We start from the raw sequence: 21,527 nt of genomic DNA, 5'->3' as shown, positions 1-21,527 counted from the left end.
CACCTGAGTGCAGAGCTGCCAGACAGATGAGACCAGCAGCCTTGCTTGATGGCCAAATTGACAGGTCTTCCCTATGGGGGCAGTTCGTCACACTCTCTGGACTTCAGTCCCCATCTGTACAAGGAGGAGACAGGCCCAGATGACCCTCAAGTTCACACCCAGCTTACAGATTCACTTAAAAGAACCAACAAGCAAGTAAGACCCAAGGTCCCTATTTGCTCCCCTATGAGGCCTGAGTGACACTTCCACACCCCGCTCCCATTTTCCAAACAGAATGATCATGTCCAGGGATTTCACAGACAATGTCTAGTTTTACTTCTGAGTGAGGAAGGGAGGCTCATAATTTTCAAGAGAAGACGCTAAGGCCAGCACCAAGACAGACTGAGGGGTGACTGCCTGTTTAGCTGAGGTTCAAGATAGGGGACTTGCATTTTGGCTGCTGCTTATTTCAGGGAAGATGGTGACAAGATACTAAAATCAGGTGCTTTTTTTCTGGCCACACCAGGAACCCTGACTTGCTTTTTGATGATGAACATCCACTGAGGCAGGGCATGTGCAGGGGAGCCCACTATTTCCAAGACACAACACCAGCCTAAATAAATCACCCTGACACTTGGGGGCAAAGTGAACTTGGTGTAGAGGGCTGGGAGGGGCAGGACAGGAGCAGAAAGAGTTGGCATTCGAATTGACAGCTATGACAAGTGAAAACAGGCATAGATGACAGTCCCTATGGAAAGATGAGGGCAAGCCAGGGCACCGAGGTGGAAAGAACGTGCTCCCTGCCCTCCTCAGGTTTTACAGTGGTAAGATACTATCTGTGGAACAGCAGTCACTTTTAGCCTCTACCAACCACACAGCTCAATAACAGTAAGTACATTCACGCTGTTGTGCAACCATCACCACCCTCCATCTTTAAGACTTTTTCTCATCTTTCTAACTGAAACTCTGCCCATCAGACACTGCCTCCCCATTTCCCTCTCTCTCTAGCCCTTGGCAATCACCGTTGTAAATTGTCTCTAGCAATACAAGTGAAAATCACTCAGCATTTGTCCTTCTTGAGAGGCTTACTGCACTTAGCATCATGTTTGCAAGGGTCTCCTAGGAGTCAGAATTCTACTTCTCAAGGCTCCATCTACTTCTGCTGCAGGAGCAGGTTCAGGGTGAGGGAGGAGAAGTGAGACCAGATAAAAAAGGGATGAGGGTTGCAAGAGTGAGCTGTTTATAGAAGTGGAAGTCCTCTCCAAACTAGAGTTCTAACAGCACGAAGATATGACAGAAGCCCCCAGTGGTTATGGACCCTGAAGAGCAGCTGAGAAAACACATGCGAATAACGCAAGCATTTCCAAGAAAGAAGGCTGCTTTAGCTTTTGGTTTGGGCTTTACATTCAAGGCCACTTCACAGAGATGATAAAAATCCCCCACATTCCCTGATGAATCAGAGGCAAATGACATCGTGCAGTGATCTTCAGTGTCTGCATTAATTAACTTTAGGCTAGTCTTTCCAAAACTTCATTTAGTCACATACTAGCTTCATGACTTTTGCTGTTTTCAAGTACCACCGGGGTTATTTACATTTATTCACATTGTTAAATAAATAAATTCACTCAAAAAAGGAAACTATATTGCCATCCCTATAAGTCATTACCCTTTGCCAAACATAGATGCTAAATATACAGAGTGAATGAGAACAAAAACAACTAGGTGGGTACTACTGTCTGCCAGGAGGGAGCCTGGGGCTTGCTTGCTCTCTGCTGAAAGAGGGATTTGCACGTATTGGAGAGCTGGTAGGAGGTGAGTGTATGTATGCAAGCAACACATACTTTTTCTAGAAAGAGCAAATGAACAGGGAAGAACTTTGTGAATATATGGATCTCAGGCTACTTAAAATCATGACTCCCATTAGAAAGTGTCCCACACTTTGTCAAAACACAACTACATGAAAACTAACATCATTTATTATTTTTCAGGATGAGGTTTCCCTTTTTTACAAAGGAAAAAAGAGGGAACTCTCTCCTGGTTCTGAGAATAGCTGCGGCAACTGATAAGGAAGCCACTGACCTGGAAAAACCACCTTCTTCGTCACGCCTTCACAAGGAGGACCAGCACTTTGTGGTTCACCCTACAGTTTGCGAAGCACTTCTCATATACATCACCACTTAATCTAAGAGCACCATAAAGCAATTCACAGATGCACCTCCACGAGCAGCGCCTGGCTCAGTCCCTCAGAGCCGGATGCAAATGTTCAGGGAGACTAGGTAGACAAATGAATGAGAAAGCCAGATACCACACTTTTTACCCCAAATTCCAGTTAATTTATGAAAGTCTCTGATGCTGGTGATAAAATGCCAAACGCATACAGCTAAGTATTACATTGTATTCATCAGAGACAGGTATTCTATACAAATATCAGGCTGAAGGGAAAACACGTGCTATGAGCAGATTAGCTATTAAATCAGAGGGACTTGTATTACACCTCTCAGGCATGATTTATTGTTCCAGAAGCATCTGTGCCTTACCAAAGCTGGCTTTGTAATGGCATGCAGTTAAAGCAGGGATGTCATAATGGTAAGCATTAAAACAAGCCTCCTCCCATAGTACATGGTAGATTCAAATTTTCATTAAGGCCCAACAATAGAGAACAGTTAAGTAAATTATGGCACGTTAACTGGATGGAATATTAAGCAGTCATTAGAATGATAAATTGGAAAATAATATAGCTACACAGGAAAGCGTGCATGAAATTATGCTAAACTAAAAAGTAAAATACAAAACTGTTTATGTGTTGAGGTTATAAGTGTATAATTCAAGCTTTCTAAATAAGTCTTGGGCAATGTGAACAACACCCCCAAAGGGAATCCTGCTCCTTGCTGGGAACTGTTCAAAACCAGTATCACACATTTTGGCCATAGTATCTAAATGCCAGTGACAGCAATGTACAGCTACATATAAATAAAAAGCTGAAAAGCCAAAATAGGAAGGTAAAAAGCTATTGTGTAGAGGGAAAGAGATTATTGCATAATTATTTTTGAAAGTTGTTATAAATAATGAATAAGGATGCTAGTAAAGAAAAAATGTAATTAAGACAGGAACACATGGAAATAAATATGCTCAGTAGGCTGGGTCTTCAGGGTCTGTGCATGTGTGGGGAGCAGCAGGCTGTCTCTGGGGAAAGGCTCATTTAGACAGCAGCTCTTCTCCTGGACAGTCTCACCAAGAGCCCCAGAGAGTTAAGGGCCACTGTGTAGGGACAGCTTGCTAGGCAATGCTGTCTCCTACCTAATGTCCACGCCCATCCTCCTTATTAGCCAGACCTATCAGTCCCAAGACTGATCTAACAGGGGACCTAGTGACCGTATGTTTTAAGTCACAAGTTATATGGACAGCCCCATCTAGACATTCATGGAAAATGACCTCTAATATTAGGTGGCAGGCTGTGATTTCATGCCTCTTAGGCAGTGAGCAGAAACATTAAATTGACAGGGTGGGGATTTCTGTTGACCTCAAGAGCATAAAGGTTCTCAAGTGGAGTGAAATACAAGCGGAAGAACAGGAAAAGGAAGCACCTTCTTTACAGTCAGAATGGTAAATCTGGAAGGGATCGTAAGAATTTGCCTGGGCATAGCTGCTAGGAGGGCTGGCAGATGTGCTGCTCACAGACCAAGGCTGTAGAGAGCCCTGCTTGAGGGAATACGGAGGAGGCAAGCGCTGGAGAAAAGAGCTCAAAGAATAATCTCAGTTCAGGACCCAGGATAGGCCTGTGCAGGTGTGGATGTGGACAGTAGGAAGGGGGCTTACAGACACTTCCTCACCCTTTCTACCCCCAGTTTACAGACAAGTGTACATCTTGCTCCGCTACTCACCAACTCTGCTTTCTTTATTTTTTTTAATAGACTTTATACTCTAAAGCAACTTTAGGTTCCTGATAAAACTGCAAGGTAGAATGAGACCCTACAAAACCCTGCCCCCAGACATGCACAGCCTTTCACATTACATAACCACATCCCTCATCAGGCTGGTATGTTTGTTACAACTGATGAGCCTACACTGATGCACATAATCACTTCAAGCCCATACTTTAACATTAGGAAGCGCTCTCAGTGTTGCACATCCTACGGCAAACCACACAGTGACACGCATCCACCCTCATGGTGCCGCAGAGGCTATTTCCACTGTCCTCAGAGTCCTCCATGCTCAGCCTCATTACTGCTTTCCTCCAAACCCCTGGGAGCCACTGATCTTTTTCCTGGCTCCCTTTCCTTTTTCTTTTTCTAGGATGTCATACAGTTGCAATCATCAGTACGTAACCTTTTCAGATTGGCTTCTTTAAGAAACATGATTTTACTTTCCTCTTTTCTCGATAGCTCGCTTATTTTTAATATTTCAGCAGTATTCCATTGTCTGGACAAACCAAAGTTTATCCAGTCACCTACTCAAAGATAGATATCTCAGCTGCTTCTAAGTATTGGCAATTATAATAAATAAAGTTGTTGTAAATTGTATGTACATTTTTGTATGGACACACATTTAACTTCTTTGTGTAAGTACTGCCTAGTAAGACTGGTAGATCATGTAAGAGTATGTTTATGTGCAAAGTCCTGGTTTCAATCTGATGTTTAGTTTTATTAAACTTGTGGTCCAACATAGCTATACCATTTTGTGCTTCCACATGAGTTTCTGTTGTATGCTTCTGGCCTTATTTTATTTTATTTTATCTTATTTTATTTTTTTTGTTTTTGGCTTTGGCTTTGGTTTCTAGGAAACTCAGAGTTAATTTTGATGGTCAACCTCAGTAGTTACGTTAACTTAGTAAATTCACTCACCTTTTCTTTCATACAGATTTTGATTTCTATCATAACAGGCCTGTTATAAACATTTCTTTTTATTATGGACAGATTCTGTATCTTGAAAGTAGATGGACACACTTGTAGGTGAAGAAAATACACAATACTTGATGGTAAATTATCTTTTATCAGCACGAAGATTCGAAGGAAATAAATCTTGTCTTTACCTTTTAACCTAACCTTCAGAAACAGAAAGAGGAGAAGAGGCTCAGCTTCAATCTCTGTCAATGCTCTGTCCTCATACTCAACCAAGTGTCTACTGAATGCTTAGTATGAGAGATAGTGGGGTCAGGGTATCTGAGACCCTCAGGGAGAGATGGCTACAAGTTCCGGCCCAGGCTCCTTAATGGGAGCAGACTTCACATTACAACCCAAGAATGAGGTTGTGAGTTCAATTCCCAGGACCAAAAAAAAAAAAAAAAAAATTTAGACACAAGGTCACGGCACAGTGGCACAACAGAGGAAATGGGCACAGGATGGTAGAAGACAAAGTCAATACCCAGGGAACTGGGAGCAGGAGGTATACACAGCTGTTCAGGGGGATGGAGGTCTTATACGTGGCCAATATGAGCTGAAGCTGGAGGCAGAGGAAGTGGGTTTCTGGGTGACTTGGAATGCTGACAGGCAGCACCGCCAGGGAAGAGAGAGCTGCCCAGAGCCCTCTGGCTAGGGAGGAGCTGGGTGGGTAAAGGGTGGCACAGGTACTGCCTACAGCCCCCTCAACTCTAATTTTCCCAGTCAGGCTTATCTGGGAACCCACAGGAGCTCCCAAAACACAGGGTGGTAGAGCTCAATAAAGAGCACTCCATTCCCAGGAGCTGCCATCACACACAGCCTAAGAAACCTCTACTTTGCCAGTAGTGGGCATGCCAGGCTATGCCATCAGCGTTTCAAACACCTGACCTCTCCCCCTACATGGCTACACAGCCCCGGGGGACCCATGCCAACACGTCAGGGTTGTAGGTCAATGAGACTAAAGCCTTTGGTCAGAAAGGACTGCACTACTGGACCAATGCACCTGGCATAGACTGGCACTGCCCCACACTGACACCCAGAGGGAGGAAAAGCTGGAGGTCCAGGAGCTGACAGGTCAACAGCACAGGGTGGGGACTGAAAACACTGCTTGGTCTAAAGCTGGCTCTAGTACCTACTCTACTTGGGACACGCTACCTGTTTCTTTATCTGTGGAGGGGAGACAGCTGTGCCTACCACAGAAAGATGTCACTAGGATTAAATGAATCCACATACATCAAGTATTTGGAGGGGTGCCTGGCACAAAGAAAGCACTCTGTAAATGTCATTATTTCAATTACTATTACCAAGGGTTTCCTTGAAACTCCATCTCCAAGACCTCTCATCCTCTGAAGCTGCCATTTGTTCCAGAGTTTTAAAGGCCTGCTTACTCTGACTGGACAGGACAACCCTGTGTGGGAAACAGAAAGGTTTCATCACTAACCTCTGGGCCTGTTTCTGTTTCTGGGGTCCGCAACCTCTGATTTCAGTTGCTGCATTGGCAATGACCCCCCACCCCAACCATGGGAGATGAACCCTGGATCAGTACCTGTGAGTAACATGAAACATACAGGGAAGGTCTCAGGTGTAGCTAATCATCATATTTCATAAATGTGGAAACTGAGGCCTGCGGAAGGGAAGAAGGTACACAGTGGGAAAAAGGCCTAAAGATCCCTAACTCCTAGACTAGGGCTCTTGGCTTTCTTGATGTTTTCTGATATTTCCTTTACCTACATGTCTCGTTTTAAATCTTCAGGAGGCAGGGACTCATTTTGGGCAGACTGCTGAGGTGTGCCTTTTAGGCACACCTAGTACTCGAGACCAAGTAATGAGTGCCCCAGGAGTGGTGTGCTCCAGGAGTGGTGTGCGCTGTTCCTAATTAGACACTCAGCCGAAACCCACATCAAAGGGGAGACGGATGGCTTTCTCCCCATCTGAACTGTTCAAGCATCTGTTGAAGAAAGACCCTCCCTCTAAGTGGGGTGCTTCATTGGTGTCTGAGTTCAGGTGTCCCTTGGAGACTGCAAGTCTGCAGCCTGGGGCAACAGGAGTCTTTTGGGGTAGGTGTAGCTGGCCTTCACAAGATAGGGCAGCTACAGACAGGCTGCCCCACCTCATCCAGTCCAGCTTTGGAACTGTCTAAAAGCCAGGAGATGCAATGGACTTTCTCTGCCATCTCTTTTCCAGGTGTGCAGAGAAATACTCACGCAGCACAGGGTGAAGTCTGCAGAAGCAGGGGTGTGGAACAATAGTCCCACTAGCAGCTCAGGGCCTGGTGCCCACTGTTATTGTGCATATTGCTACTCAGCAAACCTGCACTGCTTGTTGTTTTATGCTCAGCCTGAGGATGAAGGAAAGGCCTGGTCTGGAGTCATGAGGCCCAGCTTGCCCTCATCCCCGTGTCATTTGCAGTGATGGTGCCTTCTCATAAGCCCCTCTGGCCTGAAGTACCGGAAGGCAGACAAAGCCTGTGTATCTGATGACAACAAATGTGCTTTCATCATGATTTAAAAGGCCACGTGGGCTTTGTCACAGGAGCTCACAGGTGCTCTGTGCCATTACTGCTATGTCCTTGACCCCAGCCCATTGTCACTCTGCATCTTCCAGTGACTGCCTTCGCGTGCGGAGGCCTCTGGGCCGCTGCAGGCCCCTAGCTCTGGCACCATTCCCCATGGAGACTCACTGAGGCGAGCTTGCTGTTCCTGCTCCAGGTGCCATGGGGAGTGAGTAAATGGGTTTGTTACCCTTTAGAGAAGCCACTTTCTTAGCAGATAAGCATTTTGATTCCAGGTCAACTCCAAGAACCAAATTCATAGGCAAGGGGGATCCTGGAGCCCCTATTATGTGCTGCTATGCTGGACCATGGGCCAAGTACAAGGTATCAAATAAAGCTGCTGGTCCTCAGTGAACTCATGGTTCAGCAGGAGAATCAGGGCACCACCATCTGTAAGCACTGAGCTCATTTTCTAAGTACTGGCAGGACACTACAAGGGGAAAATCACACCCCGACTTACTGTGACAGATCACAGTCAAAACGCAGACACACTAAAATACTGTACGTATTACTTTCAGGATATGGGTATGAGGTATGTATGAAACATACATGAATTTCATGCTTAGACTTTGATCTCATTCCCAGGGTACCTCATTATATGCAAATATTCCCAAAGCCAAGAAAATCTGAAATCCTAAACATTTTGGTCCCAAGTATTCCAGATAGTATATTATGTTTTATCCTACAGAATCTGAAGCTCAGACAGGTGCAGGGGCAGATGTTGAATCCAGACCCAAAGGTTCTGAAAAACTTGAAGGCACAGATGGCATTTCATACCATCTAAAGTCCCTGTGCAAGGACAGCCCTTGAGGATTAAGGAAGGGATGTGCCTTTTGTCACAAGGAATCAAGGGCCTAGGAGAATATACTAAGAAAAATGGAATGGCTTGGGCAGGTGAAGCTGAAGTTGCCAGGAGAAGCAACTGGGCAGCATAAGCATGAGCACTGTTGTAGAGAGAAGAAAGCTGGGGCATCTTGAGATAGAATCAAAGCGTTCGCTTCGCCCTTAACCTGGTGCTCATGAGGTTACACCAGGGAGTACAGGGAACTGGCTACCAAAAGAGGTAGTCAGATAATGGCGGAGGGGGGGGGGCGGGGGCGCGTGGAAGGCCAAGACAAGGCATACATGTAGACTCTGATAGGCAAGAACCTGGAAAAGGTAGCCAGGCACCTTCATGAGGTCTGTGCCTTCACATCCACAAATCCTTCCAGAAGTTGGAAAGAAACACTGGGATGTGGTGGTACTCAGTCATCAATAATCCCAAGGCTGGATCCTCCAAATATCGAGGGCTCCATCTTCTCAAGGGGCAGACAGAGGATGCTCAGGGTTTCAGAGACAAACAAACATGCTCCTATGAACAGCCTCCAAATGTGGAGATGCTAACATTCACCCCAGCCCCAAAATGCATGTTGGGTGCAGGCTGATGTGGGATAGCACCAGCACCCTCAGGTCAACCCTGGGAGGGTGGGTGTCCCCTGATTCCCCACATTGCAAACACAGGCCAGGGCCCAGCAGACTTCCCAGTCTCCACAAAGTGAGCTGTGTATCCAGCCTTGTGTCTTCTGAATACTGACAGACTGTACTTGAGGGGAGGCATGGCACCCCACTGATGCAATCTTCCTGTCTGCTAGGCACAGTGAGTTCTTAGCTTCCAGGGGGGCCTGGGGCCACACTCTAAAGTGATAAAGCCACAAGGATGGGGGGTGATTCATGCTAGACCAGTCACAGCTGTACCCCTCACCCTGGGGCCTTCAACCTTACCAACCAGCTCCACTTCATGTTCTCATGGAATCTCAGAACAAGCCTTGGAGCAACTGTGACACTGTGTCCCCACCTACTGAGATGAAGTGCACAGCTTACACAGGGGAGAAGGCTGGTGCAGGGGCAGAAGACTGGATCCTCAGTTACATGTTCACAAACACTCTAGGAACTACCGAGAGCCTGGGACTGTGCTAAGTACATCACATCTGTTGTCTCATTTAGTTCCCATGACAACTGTAAGAGGTGGAACTGGCAGTTTATGGATAGTCACATAGCAAGCAGTAGAAAGAGGCAGCTTTGCTCCAAAGCTCTCAACCAAGTGGCCATCAATACCACCTTTCCAACCCAAGACTGCGCCCCCTTCATCCACTAGGTACAAAAGGAACATACACACATTCAGGTGAGCAAGGGAACCAAATCTTGGACAGTCCTGGTCCAACAGAGCTCATTAACACCAGGCAAGTCACTTTCTGCCTCTGGTCAACAGTCTATCAGTCAGAGTACTGGGTCACCTCAGGGGGTTTCTCCTGACCCTGGGACTTATCTGACAAGGCCCACATGCAGGTCCCCACAAGTACCATTATGGTCAGTCTGTGAGGAAAACAAAAGGCAGTATCTGGAGGCAGGGAGCTGTCCATCAGGGAGGTATTCAGCATGCTTTAGATGCTGCACAGTGGCTGCTGACACATGCTGCTGGGCCTAGTCTGGTCGGCATTTTGCCAGGAATTACAAGCCAGCAGCAGATGCAGGATACCACCCTCTCAAGACATAGCCAGGGCCCCCCCTCCTCTAGGCATGATTCTTCCCTCCAATTATACCTGACTGCCCTGCTCACCTGTCCTAAGGTCTCTCAGCCACACTGGTCAAAGTCCACCTATGTACTTGGGACTGGTCAGGGAATTGCTGCCTCACACACAGAGTGGTGCTGGCATCATGCCCCTGCCCAGTGCAGCTGTCAAAGCAAAAGCAGCCTTGTAAGATTCAGCCTTCCTCACTCTGAAACTTCTTCAAGGGAAGAACTAATCCCCTTAGGGACTTAAGAAACAACCTGGCCTTCTGGGCAGTGGTGATGAGGCTGCTGGCCCAGGACCAACCTGGTTCTCTGCTTACCAGCTCGTGTGACCTTGTTAGCTGTCCAGTCAACTGGAGCCAAGATTCCTCCCAGATGAGGCAAGAAGCTTGAGCCGGATGATCTCGAGGCTCTTTCTGACTCCAGAGCCCCTTGGTATGACTCTATGGAGAGCGGATATTCACACAGCACTTCTGTTCTAGTGCTGAGCTCCCACATTTGAAGGAGGAAGGAGATATACACAAGAGCACATAACCGACTTCCAGCAAACTCTTCCAAAAGTCACCCATATAAAAAGCAAGGAGAACCTTGCCTAGTGAGAAGCTCCAAGGCAATCATAGCTATGCTCTTCCTGTCTGGGACAGTTCATTGTATAAGTTTACTTGGCTGGCCTATAGGGTGCCCAGGTATTTGAGCAAACTCTATTCTGGATTTTTTATAATGGTATTTTTGGATAATATTAACAGTTAAATGGGTAAACAGAATAAAGCAGACTGCTGCCCCCTCCCCCAATAGGTGGGCCTCATCTGATCAATTGAAAGTCTGCATAAAACAAAAAGCCAACCCTGCCCTCAGTAAGAGGGAATTCTCCTACCTGGCTGCCTTTGAACTGTCAGCTTTCTTCCTGCCTTTTGGTTCTCATGCTTTTATTTTTAAAAAATTTTTTTTGTTTTTTTTGAGATAGGGTCTTGCTATACAGTCTAGGCTGGACTCAAACTCACATCAATCCTCCTGTCTCAGCCTCATGAGTGCTGGGGTTACAGGCGTGCGCTACCATACCCAGCACTGATTCTCAGGCTCTTAGACTTGGACTTCAATTACCACTGATTCTCTGGGTTTCCAGCTTGCCAACCCACCAGCAGATGTTGAAACTTGCCAGCCCCCATAATCATGAGAGCCAATTCCTTGTAATAAACACACACACGCGCACACACACAAGCATGTGCATGCACGCCCTACTGGTTATGTTTCTCTATAGAACCCTCACTGACCTGACATATGCCTCTATGACGTCCTTTCTCACACACAGAGCACATGGGTCTTGTGTCTGTTCCCTTCTTCAGAAACCTAGTTCCTAGCCAGGTGCAGTGCTGCACATCTATAAGGAGGAGGGGGGGAGGGGAGGGGAGGATGGGGAGGAGAGGAGGAGGAGGGGGAGGGGAAAGGGGACAAGGAGAAGAAGAAGAAAACAAACCCACTTCCTGCCACAAGCAGATCAACAGAGTCAGGTGTGTAAGGAAACCTCTACCGGGGCTGGGGATTTAGCTCAGTGGCAAAAGCGCCTGCCTGGCAAGCACAGGGTCATGAGTTCGGTTCCCGGTACCGGAGAAAAACCAAAAAAAAAAAAAAAAAGGAAACCTCTACCATTATGGGGGGTTTCCAATTTTTCCTGACCCCAGAAAACTAGGCATACAGTCCTTAAGAAGGACATGTAACTCCATTTTCAAGAACAGTTGCAAAACTACTGTAAGCGCAAGGATCTTAGTGTAGACCTACTTGGTCCAGCAGTGTCTGACCACCTGCCAAACTCAACCCAAATTTAACAATAAAGGCTAAAAGTAGCATTCTCTCATTTCACATATCACTTTATAAACACAGAAGCCTTTACATTATATGGTTCTCATAACCACCTGACTAGTGAAGTATCCTGACAGGCAGTCCCTGCATTCCCATCTAATAGGGGAAATGGGAACAATCAGAACTGAAGAGATTTGTCAAAGTCAGAGGATGAAGGATCAGTACAGTTACTGAGTAAGGAGTTACAGTTCCTACTGTACTGGCTCTTCCAGCTCTACTGTCATGTCATATTTCGCGGTGTCACAGCACACATATACACACAAAATTCTATTAAGTGTTTTTTGTTTGTCTTATAGAGGAATGGGGAAGAAGAAGCTGTGTATGGGGTGCTACACACAAGAACTGGGGGCCTGAACGCTGCTGCTGTTTCCGATACTCTTATGAGGCTCTTTCCTACCAACAGCTGTTACACATGACACCATCCAACTAGCCATCCCAAGAATTATCGAAGGGAATGTCAAGATGGGATGATGTGCTTGTAGAGAAAATATAAGAATAGCCTCTCCTCAAGGCCCTAAAAAGATGTCCTGAGGAGACCTGATACTGTGTGAGAGGAGTCATCAATTTCTGGTACAGGAGAGAGGCACTGTGAGAGTGTGAGCAGAGGCAGCCTGCTCTCCACTGGTGGACACTTCCAACTGGCTGGCCCTCAGTGCCCCAGTTTAAGACACTGTTTCCTCAGAAAGCCAGGTTCTGTGCAGTTTGAGACACAGAATACTAAATGCTCAGTGTGCTGGAGGCAATGTAGGAGCTCAAAGATCACACCAACACCGTCTTGGGTCTCTCTTCCCCAACCTGTGACCCTTAAGACTTCTGTCACTTCCTAGCAATCTGCACACTCAGCTGCCACCCTGACCCTTGCTTCTGAGGGTAGAGTTCAAGTCTAATCCATTTTGATACACCCCCTGTGACTGCTAGCACAGAACCCGGTTCCACAGATGCTCCAAAAATATTGGTTGAAAAACAATATAAACATTGGTTGAAGAGTGATATAAACAAACAGTCTTTTGCAAATTTAGATTTTAGCACAGAAAAAATATTTTAAAAACATTTGTCTGCTGTAGGAAAGGAACTGTGCTGACAGACTATTGGAGGGAGTATAAACTAGATATGGCCTTGTCAAAGGTAAACTGGTATTATACACTGTATGGCTTGAAGTTCCAATTCTAAAAATACCCAGACTCACATGCAGAAATAAATGTGCATGTTCACTATGAACAGAATGAACACACAGTACTATAGTCACGTGACAGAACTACTCACAACTAGTGACTACAAGATCTGTAACAAGGGCAGCATCACATAGAAAAGAATGTGTTTATAGATATATACATGTCTACTTTTGCAAGCAAGTGGGCAAGGGGCTAAACAAATGCACAGGTTATTAATGATCCCTGTCCCTACAACAGATTTTCTCTTTCTTTCTTTTTTTTCTTTTGGTGCCATGCTGCGATTGGAACCCAGGTCCTTTGCACTGAGTTATACCCCAGACTTTTTTTTTTAAATTTTGAAAGTTGCACCAGGTGTAGTGGCGCATGCCTGTAATCCCAGCACACTCAAGAGGCTGAGACAGGAGGACTGCCATGAGTTCAACACAGAGAGACCCTGTCTGAAAAAACAAAAGAAGTATGCGTGGGGGTGTTGCAAATGTAGCAAAGACTGTCCTCTTTACTCCTCTCCATCAACAGCACTTACTGAGTGTCGATAGCCAGGAGTTTTATATTAACTGAGCCAGGAGTTTTATATTAACCCCAAGTAGATGAGGAAACTGAAGCTGTGACAGGAAGTGTAGATAACTGGGATTGTGTGCCAAGCTATGATTTCCCTTGTCCGCTTTGCATTGTGGTTATGGAATCCCTCATTCTATTGAACGTTCTTGTAGGATGAGATTTTGATCAACAGCTTCTGCTTTAGTGATTATTTCTAAACAATTTCTATTTCATGTGATGTTTATACACCCAAAGCTTTTAGGAAATGAAGTATCTTAGTCACTTTTCCTTGTCGCTGAGACACAATACCCAACACCTACCACTTAAAGGAGGTGAGGTTTATTTTGGCTCTAATTTCAGTCTGGTTGGCTGCCTCCAAAGAAGAAACAGCACGGCAGAAGGACACGGCAGAGGAAAAGCTACTTACCTCGTAGCAGGGAGGAAGCCGAGGGTGAAGGGAGGAGCAGGGGAAGGAGATAAACCCTTCCAGGCCACGTCCCCAGTGACCTGCCTCTCCCAACTAGGCCCCACCCCCTAAGAGCACATTTAGCTACAAACTCATCAGTCAATGCCATTGATAAGTATAATATAGTTTCCCTATGATCCAATCACCTACTAGAAGTCCAGCCTATAAGGGTAGGGGGTTTTGGGATACATCTGGATAAACGGCATAGCATAAAGTGTGGAGCAAATTAGGTTTTGGCTTTTAACTCTAAGATGTACATTTTAATTACCTCATGTGCCCCAAACATAGCACTCATTAGCCACAGAGGCATTGGATTTTTAAAGATACATTTTAAATAGTTGGCTCTCAGCACAGCAAATGGTGAAAGCATTCCTCAAAGCATGGCTCACTAGATGGGTAAAACCACTTTTTAGGGCCCATGTTTTCACTGCAAAGGGCTCCTACCCCCAGGGGGCTTCATATTCTTTCTTTTAAGCAAAAGTCAAGGTAATATTCACTGCCCAGTTTTGATCCATAAACCAGGACCAAAAACCACTGACAATGGACAAAAGACAAACAGATTGCCCCTCAGGGAGGCAGGTGAAGACTGGCTCCTTGCTGAGGGATCAGAGGGATTATAGCAGCACAACAAGCTCTAATCCATCGACTGACAGGATGCCAGGCTCCACACAGGAAATGTGGTTTGGGAGCTAGACCCAGAGTCCTTATGCTGGGAACCCAGTCGGCTAGAAGGGTAGAAAGAAGGTCCAGACACACGAATCCAATTACACTAATTCATCTGTCACTCATTCATCCTAGTGTGCACCTGTGTGGCTTAGTTAATGGGGAAATGCTATCAGTAAAACTGAGTTCCTGCCTTAGACAAGCCCAGAGCCTAAAATATACTCTTTTTGGGGTGAATTAGTTAAATTTGTCATCTGTCCCAGTACCACCAGGCCAAAGGGCTCACGTTGTAGCAGAGGCACAATGGAGCCACTCAAGTATTCTGAGGAGGCCAAATGGTAAGTAGGAGTCTAGGGTCTGTACCCTTTGACTTGTACTTCACCATGCTGAGGGGATGGGCAAGTCATGTCCCCTAGTCTTAGTTACTTTTCCCTCATTTCTGAAACAAAATACCCAGCACCCAAAGTTAAACGAGGAAAGGTTTATTTAGCTCACAGTCTGTAGAATTTTCAGTCCATAATCAGCTGGCTCCAAGGCAAAGTGGCACATGGCGGCAGGGCAACAGTTCATGGTGAGGGAAGACAGCAAAAGCAAAGAGAGAAAGAGAAATAGATAGACACAGACAGACAAACCTCTTTCTGTCCCTTATATTGTATCCAGTCTACTGGGATTAGGGCCGCGCCAATCCAATCAATTAGTGGACTGATCCAGCAATCACCCACCCTTAATCCCTGCACCCTTAATCCCAGAATTGTATTACAAACCAATCACACACTCTAGATTCAACCACCTCTGATAAAACCCTATGACTACATGAGGTTTTGGGGGGACATCTAAATATAAACCATAACACACCCCAAGTCTGTTTCATCAAATTTTAGGTTGGATTCTCACTGTTGCCCTGTCACCACACTCAGGGAGGTGTAAGTGAACAAGATGACAACAATAAAGTTAGTTCATCAACCAAAGGTCTGACAGCAAGTGTCATCTATTGAGTACCTTTAGCCACAATCACATGCCACAGGAGCTAGAAATGGGATCAGGGCCTAGGGAGGGATGGAGGAAGGGAGTGCGGGAGGGAGGGAGGGAGAGAGAGTGAGAGTGTACATGTATACATACACACACTCACACACAGCCCTCCAGCAGGCTTCTGTCTGAACCTTCCTACCAAGCAGGTTTTGTCTGCAGGGACTATAAAAAGCATTTCTTTATCAGGTATGTACAGGTAAGTGTCTTAGCCATAAGGCAGTGGAAGATGAGAAGAGTGACAGGGGAAGAGATTTTAATAAAATGACAAGCAGCAGCCCATGTTACAAGCATATCTGGGAGATTTGCTGGAGACCTTCCACTTCCTTTTTTTCTGGAGTGAGACAAAGTTTAGCACTTGCGTTTTGGATTAAGTCTTGTGACCCAGTGAATGAGACTAGGGAGGTGAGGACAGCATGCCTATTTGAGAAAGTATATGTTAGATTAGAAGAAAAAGGAAGTCACAGGAAGAAAAACAAGCCCAAATCTATAAATAAGGCAGCTCCAACAGTATCACCAGACAGAAAGTACAAGCCCAGCTAGGCAGGGAGACCAAAGCAAGATGAAACAGAAAACACGCAGTTCCCACCTAAAAATAACTGAGAGTATGAATGTGGATTCACTGCTGAGAAACAAGGAATTTCTGATATGAGTCTGAGATTGCAATCATGCCTGGTAGGGTGGGGTTGCCCATATTGGAATTTAAGGTTCTCTTCCAGCCAGGAAGCTAGTGACACAGAACTGGGATTAACCCCAGGAGCATTCCAAGAGCTACAGAAGCCTCAGAACATGAAGGTTTGTCTGAGGCCAAGACTCGGGGGAGGCAATGGGTGGAACTCAGACTGAGAGCCAAGATCCCGGCTCCAGCCAGGCAGACCCCTGGACAGCAAGCTACCTCTCTTCAAAGTGAATGAATGTTTAGGCAGCTAAATAATCTAAGCTGCTCATTTATTTACTGAGTGACCCTTTTACATACTGCTCTCTTCATGTTTGTATCTATGTATGCTGGAAGCAACGCTATGAGAAGAGAAATGGGAAGTGTCCACAAGACCTGGACTGGATTCTCAGATGGCTGCCTCCCAGCTGGGTGACCCTGGCAAGTCCTCCAACCTCTCTGGTCTACCAGCAGGCTTCACAGCCAAAGAAGTCAGTAGACCTCAGTGAGTAACAGTGAGGAACAACAGGCAGGTGGGTATTATTCTCTTTTGTTTTACCTCTCATTTAACCTTGCTCATGTTAGGATACATGCAAATACAATTCAAATGATTGATTACTTCCTGTTGATTCCAAGTATGGAATACACTGGCAAGTCTATACACCTGTAGGCACATTTGGAATTGGACTTGGGAGACTTAGGTTTGAACCTTGCTCAGTCATTTACCTGCTCAGGCTTCTGGTGAGGGACCTGCCCCAGTCCAGCCTCCACAGCCTCAATGGTGGAGTGCAGTGGAGTGGGGAGAATATTAATATCGACTTCATGGAGCTGTTATGAAATAAAACCAGACAAAGGATATAAAAGAGGCTTGTAAACCTCACGTACGCAGAGGCTTGTAAGAGCCTTACGCAGATGTTACACATTAGGGAGGGATATACATATCTGTGCATAGTCGCACAACCGCACAACCTTATTCCTGGCTGACGTGGTATAAATGACTCATGGTCAATCGGCTTAAGTCCACAAGGAGAACACATCTTATTTCATCTTTCTTTTATAATATTAGTCACATACTGTGCTTTTCAGCAGAATCTACTTCTACCTTACAATGCAGTATTTTTAGTATTCATACCCCAAAGGAAAGATCCTGCACTCTGGGACAAGGTTCTGAGAACACAGGATCCAGGGTTTAGACATATGACCCATTTTCACACACCAGCCACAGAGCCGACAGGAAAGGAGTGCCTTCCCGTTACATCTCAAGCCCCTAATATCTGGAACCAAAGCTCTCTTCCCGAGTGTTTCATTAAGTATATCATCTGCTTGCGTTTGGCATGTTTCCATGAGCTGGGAACCTACCACAACTGATGTGGTATGACAGCTGAGTTGGTGCTACCAGACGTGCTTCCTCACTCAGGACTGGGGGAGGTGAGGGCTGGGGAGGAGCTGGAGGAGAGGGCGGCAGCTGTAATGTGACAGCTGCTGCCATGTAGACATGCACTTCAGATTTCACTCACGTCCCCCTGACAGAGGAGGCACCAGTTACAGGCCACATGACCAGGAGGCTCTCTGCTCATCTTCTTCCTGCAGAGACAAAGAGACGAGGTGCCTCCCACCCTACCCTTCCCAAAAAGTCTTTAAACTCTCCCAGAGAGCCAGTCTCCCCTAGTGAGGACACTGCTGGCCTCTGGGCCTAACATTTCAACCATCTGCCCCCTGCCCTGACTGGGAGGAGGCCCTGCTTTTCCAAGTATTACTGCCAACTCTGGCAAAGAGCTGGCCACTGCCTGCCAGTCTGTGGAAAAGCAGTGGTTATAGTGTGCTCCAAGCCTGAGGGAGGGCAGGGGCTCAGAGGTCTTGCCAAAGAGCCTCCCACCACCCCTAAAGTCCATTAAAGTCTCACTCATCCTCCATTGGAGGACGGACTATTGCTTGGTCTATTTCATCAATGACAGGGTCAAGTACATTAACAGTGGGAAGAATACAGTATGGAGAGCCAGGAAACAGAGAAAAGAGGGGTGCTCCAAACTAAGAAGAAAACAGACTTATCTGGAAAACCTACATGCTCCTACAAGGGCCAGTTACATGCCCAAAGAGAGCTGGCTAATGTCTTGCCATTCCTACCCACTCTGCAGAGGTCACCAATGCTAGGACCCTGAGTGCACTCCCTGACATCTTCCAGGAGGAATGGCTTAAGATCAGTTACTCTGAGACCCACACCAGCGTCATAGGCAAATGTCTTTCAACATCCAATTGGCTCACATCCAGCAATTTTGTATACTAGGTCAAATCACTGTTTCCTGGGGGTTTAATTTGCAACTAATTCTTCTTATGGGCTCACTAGGAAGCTCCTGCTATTTAAAATGGAACATACTGGGTTGCTTTGTGGAGATTTTCTTATGTAGTGGACAACCTAAAATGGCTGTTTTGAAGAGTGTCCAAGTTGAAATGATTGCCGCTACAGCCGCGGTTGGCAGGTGAGCGCTGCAGGGCAGGCTCCGGAGGAAGCTGCCAGGCCACTTGCCCAGAGGCTTGATGGAGTGTCTCACCTTTTAGGAGGATCTGAACCCTGCCTTTTCTCTCACACCCAAGTGGAGCTTTCCAGGTTCTTGCCTGGATCGAAACACTGCAGCTTAGGCCAAAGCCTACTCAGAAGAGAGAAGAGGCACAGAGAGAGGCTGGTCCTGAAGCCTGTCCAGCCCTCAGATGGAAGACGGTCTTCAGCTCAGATTCCAGGCCTCACATGTGCAGAATCCTGTGATCAAGTACACACATGCCCAGCCTGCACGGGTCTGCCTAACCAATTCTAAGGCAGCACTTAAAGCAGAAGGGACTTTTCATCTTGTTTTTTGTTTGTTTGTTTGTTTTGTTCTTGCAGTATTGGGGACTGAATTCAAGACACTGCCTCTAAGCTATAATAACCCAAGCCCTTTTTATATTGTTATTTTGAGAAACGGTCTTGCTCAGTTGCCCAGGCTGGGCTCAAACTTGCAATCCTCTTGCCTGAGCCTCCCCCCATTGGCTGGGATTACAGGCAGGTCTTGAAAACTAACTGGTAAACCAGCTAACATTTGGATGGGCGTCTACAACCCTTATCCCTAGGACACTGGCTGGCTCCTTACCACTTAAATGCGGACAGATTCAGATTGACAAACCTCAGAGTTTCCACTGATGTGTCTGCCCTGGGCCAAGGTCAGTGCCTGCTCCCCACCCACCAGCAAATGACTTTTTTCAGTTTCTCTTTTCAACACACAAAGGCTGTCCAGGCCAGGCTTAGATCTCACCTCCTAAGTGCTGTCCTTAACCACCCTGGTGATGAATTCTGCCCCTTTGGTGCCCCTTGCTAGCACTGATTATCTGTTCCATTCACATGTCAATGAATCATCTAGACATAAGGCATTTCTAGTGCTGGCTTTAACTGCCAAGTGACTGTGTGCAATTTCTTAGCCTAATTTTGTGATTTTGAGGGCAGAGGTTCTGTGGAATGAATCTGTCACATGGCCTAGTGCCCAGACCTGGTATCACCAGGATTCTAAAGAGCTCAATAATTTGATGGGTGGGAAGCAGAGCTGATGGGTGGCGGGTGGGTGGAAGTTTAAGGTTCAATAATTCCAGATAATCCCCTGGATAAAGCTCAAACCCTTTTTAAGGGTGGGCAGAAAACTCACCATGAACTGGTCATCAGACATCTTGGTAGTTGTCATGTTTTGGGGAATATTGCAAGGGGAACAATATAATACAGGACACATATTTTGTAAGATTATTTATAACAGTCACCCAAAGAATCATATACAAAAGACTGCAGGAAATCTGTCCACACACTAAGGACCAAAGAATCCAGCTGAGGGCCTGGATCCCACAATAATGTCCTGCATGAATCCAGCTGAAGACCTAGCGCCCATATCAATGCCTCCCACAAATCCAATGGGAGGTTCAGAGACCACGACAACGTCTCATGCAGGCCTGTTTCACGGATCTGTGCTGGGAAGGCCCAAAGGTCAGTGGTGGAATCTAGAAAGTCTGTGCCAGTGGGATGAATGATCTGTGCTAGCAGGCTGAGGGATCTATACTGGAGCCAGGAAGTGATGCTCAGAATAAGAACCAAAGCTCCCCTTAAAAGTACCACAGCCATCCTCAGCAACAGTGAGGTCCTGAGCTCCTGCAATGATGAAGACATCTGAGTTCCCATTAGGAAAGCCAATGCAGCAAGCTTCTCCAGGAGACTGAGCAGTGCACCATCTTCCCCTCTGGAGCCAGGAAGCGATGCTCAAAGTGAGGACCAGAGCTCCAGCAAAGTGAACTAAAGCTATTCTCAGTGCCAACAAGGTCCTGAGCTCCTCAGATGAAAACAGCCAAGATCATCAGGAAAGCCAGCATGACAAGTCCTCCAAAAGAACCAACAGCTCCTTACAGTTTCTACCACTCCAACAACCTTTCTCAGTTCCCAACAGCCTTTCTTCTCCAGTTCTGCCTCTTATGCTACTGGCATCAAGCCTCAGGTGGGGCTCCCACACCCAGCACCACACTTACTCAGTTCAGCTGGGTGTTATAAGCTGACCACCAGTTGTCAATCCCCCACAGTAGTCATAAGTCCCTACGCGCCTCCTGCAAACTTGTGATGTTGCAGCCGCACTGGACGCTCAGGGCTGCTCTGTCTTTTTCTTTACTTGTTTTCGTTTTGAGACAGACTGTGTAGCCTAGGCTGAACTCTAATGTGTGGCAATCCTCCTGCCTCAACCTTCTGAGTGCTGGAATTATAGGTGTGTGGCACCTCAGGGGTGGTCTTTCTACCTGCAAAGCCATCCCTTTTCTCTTTCTCACAAGGTGCCCATCTCTGTGTGCCTCTCAGGATCTAGCTCAGATGTCTGCTCAGCACCTAAGAAACCTGCAAGTACGGATCACCATATTGCCCAGAAGGCCTACCTGCCTGCTCCTTTCAGGCCTGAAATCTCTCAAGATTTCAGCCAGGCTTCAACTATCCTGAAGCCTTTCTTGCCCTCTCTTCCCTCAGAACTTCAGTGACGGTGACAACATTGTAGGAGTTCCCATCCTATGAAGTTTTGTCCAGGACACTTCAGTGTCCTACCTGGGTCTACCTCTGCCTTCTGCTGTGGTTGAGGTCTCACTTGGTACCTCCATTCCCCTAGGGTGCCCAGCATAGAGGCTGGCACAGGGGGTTGCAAAAGGACCACT

At 46.4% G+C, this 21,527-nt stretch overlaps 1 protein-coding gene across 1 annotated transcript in view; it reads right to left on the bottom strand.

Moving 5' to 3' along the window:
* Positions 1–21,527, bottom strand: part of Shb (Src homology 2 domain containing adaptor protein B) — a gene marked incomplete at its 5' end in the record, with an annotated part of 132,595 nt that overhangs the window by 43,346 nt on the left and 67,722 nt on the right.

This window comes from Chinchilla lanigera, unplaced genomic scaffold (assembly GCF_000276665.1).
Source record: "Chinchilla lanigera isolate Chin_1 unplaced genomic scaffold, ChiLan1.0 scaffold00018, whole genome shotgun sequence".
Classification (NCBI taxonomy): Eukaryota; Metazoa; Chordata; class Mammalia; order Rodentia; family Chinchillidae; genus Chinchilla; species Chinchilla lanigera.
Note: the sequence above shows the minus strand (reverse complement) of the source record. Positions and strands in the feature narration are given on the sequence as shown.